Raw genomic sequence first — 9954 nt, forward strand, 5'->3', positions numbered from 1 at the left:
TTTTCCAGTGAGTCAGTTCCGTTCCGTTCCGTTCAGTCGCTCAGTCGTGTCCGACTCTTTGCGACCCCGTGGACTGTAGCCTACCAGGCTCCTCTGTCCATGAGATTCTCCAGGCAAGAATACTGGAGTGGGTTAGCATTTCCTTCTCCAGGGGATCTTCCCGACCCAGGGATCGAACCCGGGTCTCCCGCACTGGAGGCGGACGCGTTAACCTCTGAGCGCCTCAGTCCCTCATCCAGGGGAGCTGTCATGGCCCCAGTGCGGGGTCCCAGCCCCCCTCTCCATGTGGCCTCTGCACCCTCTGCACACCCCGCCTCCACTCTTGGGCACAGACACTCCCCCGGGCGGCGGGTGGCCACGTTCCTGGCGGTTTGGGCCCATCCTCTGGCCCCAGTGCATGGGCATGCCCCCCAAGGCGCCCGGGGCCACGCCTGACCCCTCCCCGCGCCCAGGCAAGAGCCTGGTCTGGACCAGAAGATGGCAAAGTGCTGCTGAAACAGCGAGGAACCACCGGGGAAACAGCGGGGAATCTGCACTCTGATAACTGATGCCCGGGAGGCATCACCCTCACTTATTTTCAAGGTGAAATACTAGCTGTGGTTTCCTGGGGGTTTAGTTCTTATCCAGCTTCTAGAAACACTTTCTGAAAATAACCCTATGAGGAAGTGGGTGGGGTGTAGGCAAAAACAAGGCCGGAGGCGGGCCGGATCCTTGCGGTGGGGGTGGGCGGTCCACGGTCCCGGCGCATGTGGAGCCCCCTCCACCGCACGGACCACTCTGGGCGCCGGTTCCACCGCGGGGCCACTTGGACCCAAGCCGAGGGGTGGGCTCTGCCCTCGGGAAGGGCGCACAGCCTCCACCTGGGTGGACGAGCGCCCCTTGAGGCGGCTCACTCGCAATAATCTGCAGCGAACACACCCCGGCCGTGCACACACGCCTCCCCCGCCACCCACCAGGCCCGCCGCCCGCCGGGCACCACACTGCCAGCGGCTCGAAGGGGGCAGGCCAGCTGGTGAAGGGCCTCTCCGTGTCCAAACCACCGTGTCCCTCACCTGGAGTCCTCACAATCCAAGCCACCCGTCCCCCCAGACCAGGGGCAGAGGGCCACCTCCTCCGACACCAGGCTTTCACTGCGGCCGCTGCCTGGCCCGCTCACACCTCCCCGCCTTGTGTAACACAGGAAGCAGCCTGTTTTGATAAGAGGGAGCAACAAGCTGGGAAATCAGATAAGCTGGGCTGCACAAAAGCGTTTCCTCTGCCGCATTCCAGCCCCAGAGACGGGTCTTGGGTCTTGCTTAGAAAGACCGGGGGCGCGTCGGGGGCCACACGGGTGGCCTGTCACCTCTCGGGGCTCCGTCGCCACTGGGGGGGACCACGCTGGGCTGGGCCACGTGCCAGACAGGCCGTGGGACCTGCAGCCGCTCTCCCGCTTAAACACGCTGCACCGTTTCCCCTCAGACCCTCATGTGTCTGTGAGGTCAAACGGTCCTTTATCCACTGGCTCTGTGGCCTTTGGCCCAAATCTCAGAACCAGAAACAGGAAGTCAGATGGAGACTTGGGTCAGGCAGAACCCTGATATCTGCAGCCCCAGCCGATGGGCAAGACCTCAGGTAAACAGCGGCCCCCAGAGCCTCAGGGCCCAGGAGGCCGAGCAGCCTGGGAAGGGGTTGCCTGAGTCGTGGCCGGACGCGGGAACTGCTGGGGATGGAGGCCACGGCCCCAGGGACAGCCTGCAGCTGCCAGGTCCCCAGGGCCGGAGTGCTGGGAGGGGGGCCAGGCTCTGCAGGCTGAGACCGCGTGAGAGCTGAGCCACAGGACGGAGGCGCGGGGCGAGCAGGCGCCCTGGTGCCCACGGGCCGCATCACCGCGAAGCCACTGGGGCCCAGCACCAAGCTCACACAGCCAAGCTTCCTGTAGGCGCTTCCTTCAGAGTTGAGAAGACACCTGTGGGCCCTGGCAGAAACCAATTATTGGTAATTACCACGGTGATGACGATGCTTTGCTTCCTCCAACCCCTCGGTGTCCCCAGGACCAGGCAGTGAGAGCGGGCAGGGACACATGGGTGCCTGAGACAGAAGCAAGAACACGCACCTCTGGACATGTGCGTTTGTGTGTGTGCTTCGTAGTTTTTCTGGAACACTAGAAGTCTTTGAGAAAAATATTGAAAAATTGAAAAGCAAATACATTGAAACTCACAATATTATAAGTTTAAGTATTTTATTTATATCAAAAAGTTTATGTAATTTAACCATATTGAATTTAATGGAATGGAAATAAGGGCACTAATAATATTTTCAAAATGCACTTCTAAAACAATTAACCATTAACTGAAAAATGACACAGCTGTGTTTATGGGGACACATAGGAAATACAAGAAATACAGGGAATACGTCAACATTCACACCAGCATCACTCACAGCAGCTGCAGAGGAGACGTGACCCAGGTGTCCCTCAGCTGAAGATGCTGCAAACAAAACGTGGGCCGGACACTCAGTGAGCGACTGCTTCTCTAAAGCTGCCTCGTGCAGAGAACAAGTGACTCTAATACTGAGTGGACAACCTGGACCCGTCAGGAGCAGGACACACTCCCCTATGCTGACACGGCGGTTTCTCTTAACGTGAAAGATGACAGCAGCTCATCCACACCCTCTCCCACGGACCTGGAGTCCCTGCAAGACCGGAGAGACGTGGAACTGGATTCCAGTTCAGGTCAACCGCTTCTGCCTCTGACACCAGGCAAGATGCTCACCTCTGAGCCTCACACCCCCGTCTGCAAAACGGAAATGAAAGCAAAATAGTGTGATGAAAGTGCTCAAAACACAACTGACCCTCAAGAGGTGGCTGGGCCCCCACCTCCCCTGGGGACACCGCGGACCTGGGATTTCCAGCACCAACAGGATGCTCAGTGCTCACCAGGTCCTCTCTAGTTTACAAAGATGCGCTCGATTCGCACACAGGGTCCTGCAGCCCATCTGGGCTCTTCACCCGTGAAGCCCCTCTGCAATGCTGTGGTCCCGGACCAGCAGGCGGCAGATGGGGGTGCCAGCCTCCCGTGGGGAGCCTGCTGGGCGGAGGGAGGGCAGCAGCCTGGAGAAGGGGGCAGCGGCTCGGGCCCGCATCCGCCTCTGCGTCCCCCCCACATCGCGGCAGCTCCAGGCCGCCCACCTCACCCTTGGAAACGACACGTGCATCGAGCACAAGGGCAGCACGTCGTCTGTTCTGTTAAATCCCTGGACGGCAGGAGCTCATTCTCGGCACCAGAGCAGCAGCCTCCGCGCCTCGGGGGCCGAGGGATGGAGGGTGTTCAGGCCCCGCTCGGCTCTGTCCTCCGTGATCACAGAGCGTCTGGCCGTGAGAGCAACCATAACTAATTGGTTTCTTCCCTTGCCTCTTTCGATAAAAAGCAGGAGATGTGATTTCACGTGGAACATGAATCACACATGTCCCAGAGCTCAACAGCCTGGCCAGGAGGAAGGCCTCCCTCGCATTCTGGAGTAAGTGCCGCCCCCACCGAGCGCAGAGCCTTGGTTCTCACTCACCCGGGACGGTCACCTGGAAGCAGGCCGTTTGGAGACCAGTTACCCCGGCCCTGCTCAGCTCCCGGGAAATGTCCTCATCAAGCAAACAGGCTGCTTGCAACCTTGGGCTTCACGAGCCGCAGGGGGAAGGGGGGGTGACTAAATACCAGGGCATCACCCGTGACACGCGTCCTGGACAGAGGACAGACAGGCCTCCCCAGGGGACACAGCGCAACCTGTGAAGATGGGGGTGGCTGGCCGGTACCACAAAGTCACCTCCACGTCCGAGCCCTGAGACCCTCGTGACTTTCAGGGAGGGGAGCAGATCCCAAGTCTCCCCTCCTGCTCTCAGATGGCCAGGACGGGTGCGGAGAGCATGCGCAGCCTCACGTCCCCGGCCAGCACCCACCTGCCCCAAATGGGAGGGCCCGCCTCCAGGTCTGAGGTTCCCTGAGCACCAAACACCAGCAAATCCCTCAGCACACCGCCCAGTACGGAGCAGCAGAGGTGGGCGCCACGAACCGTGGACTCTAAGAACGGGACCAGATTCACCACCTGGAAGTCGTTTTACAGATGCAACAGGCTACGGATCTATTCTTGGCTTCCAAACAGAAATTCCAACAAGAATTTTCTTGCTCTCCAATAAGCATAAAATAAAGACCTGTTCGGGAAGCAGGCCCACTCTGAGGATGAGTGAGCCTCAGGGAGGCACCTGCAGGTTTACTCCGCCAGGTGTCCCAGGTGGGCACTGACCCCAGGGGGTTCGTGAATGCGGGACCCCACTGTGAGGGAATCAGGCCTGTGAACCAGCTCTCCTGTTACCTGGAGTCACGACTCCAGTCACCAGCCAGAACAGGTTAAAGGCTTCTTGAGGACACACCACATTGTCTGATAGTACGATGGTCTCTTCTCAGACAGGATAGCACCATCTGTGTTGAGAAAAATACCCCAGACTTGGAGATCTGGCCAGAGACCGTGTGGCAAGACCCCACTGTCAGCCTGTCCCTTTGCCCAGCCCACCAGGCCTTCACCTGGGCTCAGTGCCCTGTGGGTCACAGAGTCGGGCTGCAGAGTCACTGTGGGCTCAGAGCTTTACCAGCAAAGGGGCAAATAACTTCCTCCCACGAGACACTGACAGACACACACCAGCTTTGTATCCAGCCCTGCAGCCCTGCACGCATACCCCTCAGCGGCTGTGGACACCCAGGTCCTTAAAAAGCTCTTGGAACAATTTAACTCTCTGATTCCCTCGTTAATGAGAGAATATTTGACACTTGTTCATTCTGCATCTGAGTGAGAGTCAGGTTTTGAAATTTTTAAAACTACAGCGTGTCACGCCCACAGAGAGACAAACTGCCTATGGAGGCAGCCTGGGGTCAGGAGCCTGCAGAGATGCGCCTCCCGGCTCTGCCGACCTCAGGAAATGAACCCAAGTTCTCACACCGATGTCTTGGCTGCATGGGGACGGCCTCACGGGTCACCGCTCTCCTGGCCTGTCCTTGAAGGTGAAACCAACTCCATAAGTGTTAAAGCAGCTGGTCAACCCCGGGGGCTCCCGCGGCTACTGGAAGCATTTTTGATCCTCCTCAGAGGAAGATTTCTAGGTGTCTTCAAGCTCTCACCGAACCAGGTTTTTTTTCACTAACTAAAGCAAAGTTCATCGGTTTGTTTAAAGGTCAAGGCTCAGACCAGCTCATCTAGGAAACAGCCTTTGTTTGCGTCTCACCCGTGTTCATTACCCCAGATTCCGTTTCTGTCAGCAGGTGCTGGGCTCAAAACCGAGGCTGCACACGACTTCGGGGTCCTCAGGCGGCCTCCCCCATGGCACTGTTAGACCAGCCTTGGAAGGCAGGCCAGACTGAGACGCTTGAGCGCCACCCTGCCCGCCTCCTGTGGGTGCACATGTTCCCACAAGGGGAGCCACCGGTGTGAGTCAGGAGGAGACTTGGGCCGCAGCTCATCAGACGGTCGGCAGGGAGGAGACGCCTGGGGCCCTGCCTGGGCACTGCCCAGCACCCATCACCAAAGAGGGGGACGAGTGCGGGGGTTGTCACTACGGTCTTGTCATGACCCCGCCTTTCTGTCAGCTGAGCAATCAGTGACACAGCAGGCCTGGCGCCTGGCCGGGCGCCCACCCTGGCCTCAGCAGAGACCAAGTCATTAGACTTTTCAAAGAGCCTGATGGCTGTTACAGACACAGCCACCCAGTAACTAGGCCCAACAGACAGGCAGCCCTGAGCACCTCTGAGGCTGGGCCTGGTGGGCCGGAGATAGGCTCAGGCAGCACCACACGCTCAGCCTCCTCACAGCAGGGGAGGCACCTCCTGCGAGCGCAAAGCCGGGGTGGGTCTCACGGCCTGGCCTCTGCATCTACGGAGGCCCCTCTCTCGGCAGCCGTGCCTCCCCACCAGCAGGGGCTCCAACATTCGATACCCACAGGCTTCTTGTAGCAGTAACTCGTGCTTCTGCAAAAGACAGAACAGGTGCAGAGATGCAAGAACACGGTAAAAAGGGACCACCCCCTGCACCCTCCACAGGTAGCCACTGTCAACATGTACCCAGGCACGTGGCTCACCCCGACGGAGGGGGCCCTTTGTCCACGGCTCAGCCCCGATGGAGAGGGCACCGTGTCTGCAGCTCAGCCTGATGGAGGGGGCCCTGTGTCTGATGGAGGGGGCCCCGTGTCCACGGCTCGGCCCCAACTGAGGGGGCCCTGTGTCTGCAGCTCAGCCCGATGTAGGGGGCTTTGTGTCTGATGGAGGGGGCCCTGTGTACACAGCTCAGCCCCAATGGAGGGGGCTCTGCCTCAACTTAGAATCAGCTTGCAGTGCATTCAGACCTACGTGGCTAACAAAATCTGCTTGGAAAATGACTAGATATGAAAAGAACACTTCCTATCAGGCTTTGCAAAATCCGAGCCTTTGTCACAATGATAAGGTTAAAAGTCCACCCGGAGCTCTATGGGCTGGCGAGCAGGGGCTCTGCCCTGACCCCTGACCCCCAAGCTTCGCCTTGCTAGTGCTGGCACCTGAGGAGGAAGCCCCGTGAACTGTGACCTCACCAGGAGGTCGCTGCTGCAAAGGGAGACCTTTGCGTCTGGGTTTCAAATCTTCAGAATACAGTCTAAGCCAGCTTACTTAGTTTTCTAACAAACACCTTATCAGCCAGAAAGGAAAAACAAAGTTCTGAACAGGGCTGCTGCTGCTGCTGCTAAGTCGCTTCAGGCATGTCCGACTCTGTGTGACCCCATAGACAGTAGCCCACCAGGCTCCGCCGTCCCTGGGATTCTCCAGGCAAGAACACTGGAGTGGGTTGCCATTTCCTTCTCCCTGAACAGAGCTAGTGATTCGCAAATTCTAAAAATGTAAACTTTCTTGTTGTGGCATGTTTATCTACACCTCCGGTACAACAGCTCTTCTGTTAACGGACACGAGGGGCATCTGTGGCATTCCGTCTGCCCAGCAACCTTGCCCTTTTGGGGAGCTCTGCATGCCAGTGGGGCAGCTGAGCACACAGTGCCAGGGCCACTCAGGCCACACGGATGCACCCCCGGAGCTCCGGCGGGGCTCCTCAGAACCACACACAGTGTCCTCGGGCTTCAGGACAGCACCGTCTCGCTGCTCCCAGAGGACACGTCACTTTGCCGGCACCAGGGGCTCTGGCACTGCCAGAGCCCGAGGTCAGCGCCAGCTGGGATTTCTCGGTCACCCAACCAATGGGCTCCACACGCAGCCACACTGGCCCTGGTGGGCACACCTCCAAATCCGGGAGTCCCGGCAGTTGGCCCAGGGGGCTGCCCCGGGTCCATGCTGCATCCCAAACAGGAGCAGAGCATGTATACTCCAGCCCGCGAGGCCTGCGGGTCGGGGGGCTGCCTCCTTCCCGCAGCACGGTTGTCCTCCGAGAGCCACGGCCTCTGCATACTCAGCCCCACGAGGCGCCTCTGGCGAGCAAACCCCCACGCGGCTCCTGTGCTAGAGCTGAGTGCGTGGACGCCCTGGGCTGAACCAGCGTCTGCAGAGCAGCAGCAGCTGCTCCAGCCAGACACACCAACAAGGAGACCGTGGCCCCTTCTCTCCTATGACCCTTATCTGTGCTGCGTCCCAGATAAGGAAACGGGGTAGAGAAAGGTGACCGCCAAAGGCTCCCTGGGGGTGTGAGCTGTGTCTGGGCCCAGAGCCCCCCAACCCGCATCTGCCCTCACCAGGCCCAGCCTCAGGCTGAGGCGCTAGTTTCAGACAAGCAGGGTTGACCAGGCTACTTCAGCAGCCTCGCCTGGGGATGGCTGTTGTTTCCAGCAAGACTCTAGAGCATTCCACGAAACCACACCGAGTTCGGCACAAAACTACTTGTAAGTCACAGGCTGCCAGGGAACCCCCAATGGGGCAGAGTAGGGGGAGTGACCACCTGGTCTGCCTGGGCTGAGGGGGTCCTGGGACCCAGGGCTGAGCTGGGAGCAGCTCAGGAAACCCTGAAGGACTTTTCCACAACAGCACTTTCACCTCAGTAGGGCCGGACCACGTTGACTCACGATGGTAAGCAGCATCTTTCAAACTTTTGGACCATAACCCACAGCAATAAATACATTTTACATCAGAATCCATCACGTACTCTGAGAAATACAGTGGAAATAAAAACTCACATCTGATAAAACTCTGCTAACCTCCACCCTATGTAACAAAACAATGAACACTGAAAGTAGAAACTGAACCCAGGTCTACTGCATTGCAGGCAGATTCTTTACCATCTGAGCCACCAGGTAAGCCCGAAGTACCTAGCAGTGGGTCCAAAACATGGTTTGGGGAAAACAAGACAAAAAACCTTCATTAAACTATGTCTGGAGGGTTCTGTTCTGGATAAGACAGTGTTATGTGGCCCAGACTTAAGTTCCTATCTGATTTACCAGGCAGAGTCTGAAACAGCTGCAGAACCAGACAAATCTAGCAAATGACAGTATTCCAGACAATGCCATCAGGCAATGAGAGTGACCCTGTGGGACAGAACACAGGTGAGCTGGGCCCACACCTCTCCCCCTGTGTGGACCTCAGCTACCCACTCCCTCCCGGGAGACGGAGCTTCTGAGACCACTTTGGCTAAACTGCTACAATCTCGGGAAGAGTCCCAAGACTGGGAAAGAACCACCTGAAATGGTCAGAGGCACCAACCCCGAGGTTCTCACAGGGCCTGGACAGTTCCAGTCCCTTCCGCCAGAGTGGGACTCTTCCGCTCTTGGGCTTTGGAGAGTCCCTGGTCCAGGAGCCCCGCCACAGGGCTGCAGCAGGAGGGCATCTAGCTCTGCTCCTGCCGGAAAAGGCTTCAGGCAAAGCTCCAGGGACGGAAACAAACGCCAGAGATGGAGAAGACCCTGCATGGATGGAGGGATGTGACGCTGCAAAAGAAGAGACGGGGGACTTGAAGGCCCAACAGAAAATATCAGAATCATACAGAGAGGAAAACATAAAAAAGACCATTTAGTGAGTTCTGGGAGAACTTAGGTAGCCATATGTATGTGCCACGGGAGTTCCCAGAAGAGAGGAGAGGTTTGAGGGACATGAAACAGCATCTGAAAAATAATGGCCAATTTTTTTTCCAAATTCGATGAAAACTGTAAGCTCACAAATCCAAGAAGCTCTGGGACCTCCAATAACAGAAGTGCCACCAATTGAGATCTGGTGTAAATCATGACTAAAGGATTTTCTGCCTCACCCAGATTTTTGACAGCAGTGCTCCTCCTCAGGACAAGCAGGAAGATTAACGTGGTCAATATTCTGTGTAAGCGCCTGCCGTTCCAAGCCGGCTTTGAGTCACTGCGCTTGGAGTCCCGGCTTAGGTGGGAGGCTGGGAACAGAGCGCAGACACAGGGGCAGCCGTCCGGGCTATTAAATTGTTAATTCTCTCTGTAGAGGTTCGGGGAAACAGCCTTTTCGATGAAATTAACATATTCACGTTCACTAGCCCCCCTTCAAACTTTACACCTCAAGAACTCTGCCAGCGGCGGCGCTAATCTTCCCGCCAGCGAAGGTGGGGTGGGCGCAGGTGCGGACTGGAGGTCGGGGTCGGGGTGCCTGCCGCCCCTTCACTGTGGCGCGCGGGCGCGCGCTCCGGCCAGGACCCCCGGGGCGCGCCGGCCGGTCCCCCGAGGGGGCTGCTCTGCTTTGGCTTTGCTTGTGTGTGTGTGTGTGTTTACTGTGACTTTGCGAACTATTCCAGGACGACAGACGGAAAGTCTTGGTCTCCCAGAACGAGAGAATGCTGCTTTCGGTTTAAATAGCTGCTGGGAGCCCTCGAGGTTTTCCAACGTCATCGCCGCGAAAACAGAAACTGCAGAAGGACGTCGTCTAATCTCGCTCCCAGGACCCCAGTGGGGCTCGCTTTGACTTCCGTTTGTCTCTGCTTTGGTGGGGACATAGTCTTGAGAAGACGTGCCCCGGAATG

At 57.7% G+C, this 9954-nt stretch overlaps 1 long non-coding RNA gene across 7 annotated transcripts; it reads right to left on the reverse strand.

Moving 5' to 3' along the window:
- Positions 1–2222: 2222 nt before the first annotated feature.
- Positions 2223–9792, reverse strand: LOC129556535 (uncharacterized). 7 transcript variants are annotated; one of them, XR_016038846.1, is made up of 3 exons: positions 9226–9792; positions 2877–5984; positions 2223–2771 (listed from the first exon to the last, which is right to left on the reverse strand). It is a non-coding gene; the product is annotated as an uncharacterized LOC129556535 (long non-coding RNA). The 7 variants fall into 7 exon arrangements; XR_008686027.2 differs by having other exon boundaries at positions 2877–4448; positions 5762–9792; XR_016038845.1 differs by having other exon boundaries at positions 2877–4448; positions 5246–9792.
- Positions 9793–9954: the final 162 nt, after the last annotated feature.

The sequence above is a fragment of the Moschus berezovskii genome, chromosome 13, assembly GCF_049115385.1.
Source record: "Moschus berezovskii isolate FMDL1 chromosome 13, NW_MosBer_1.0, whole genome shotgun sequence".
Taxonomy (NCBI): domain Eukaryota; kingdom Metazoa; phylum Chordata; class Mammalia; order Artiodactyla; family Moschidae; genus Moschus; species Moschus berezovskii.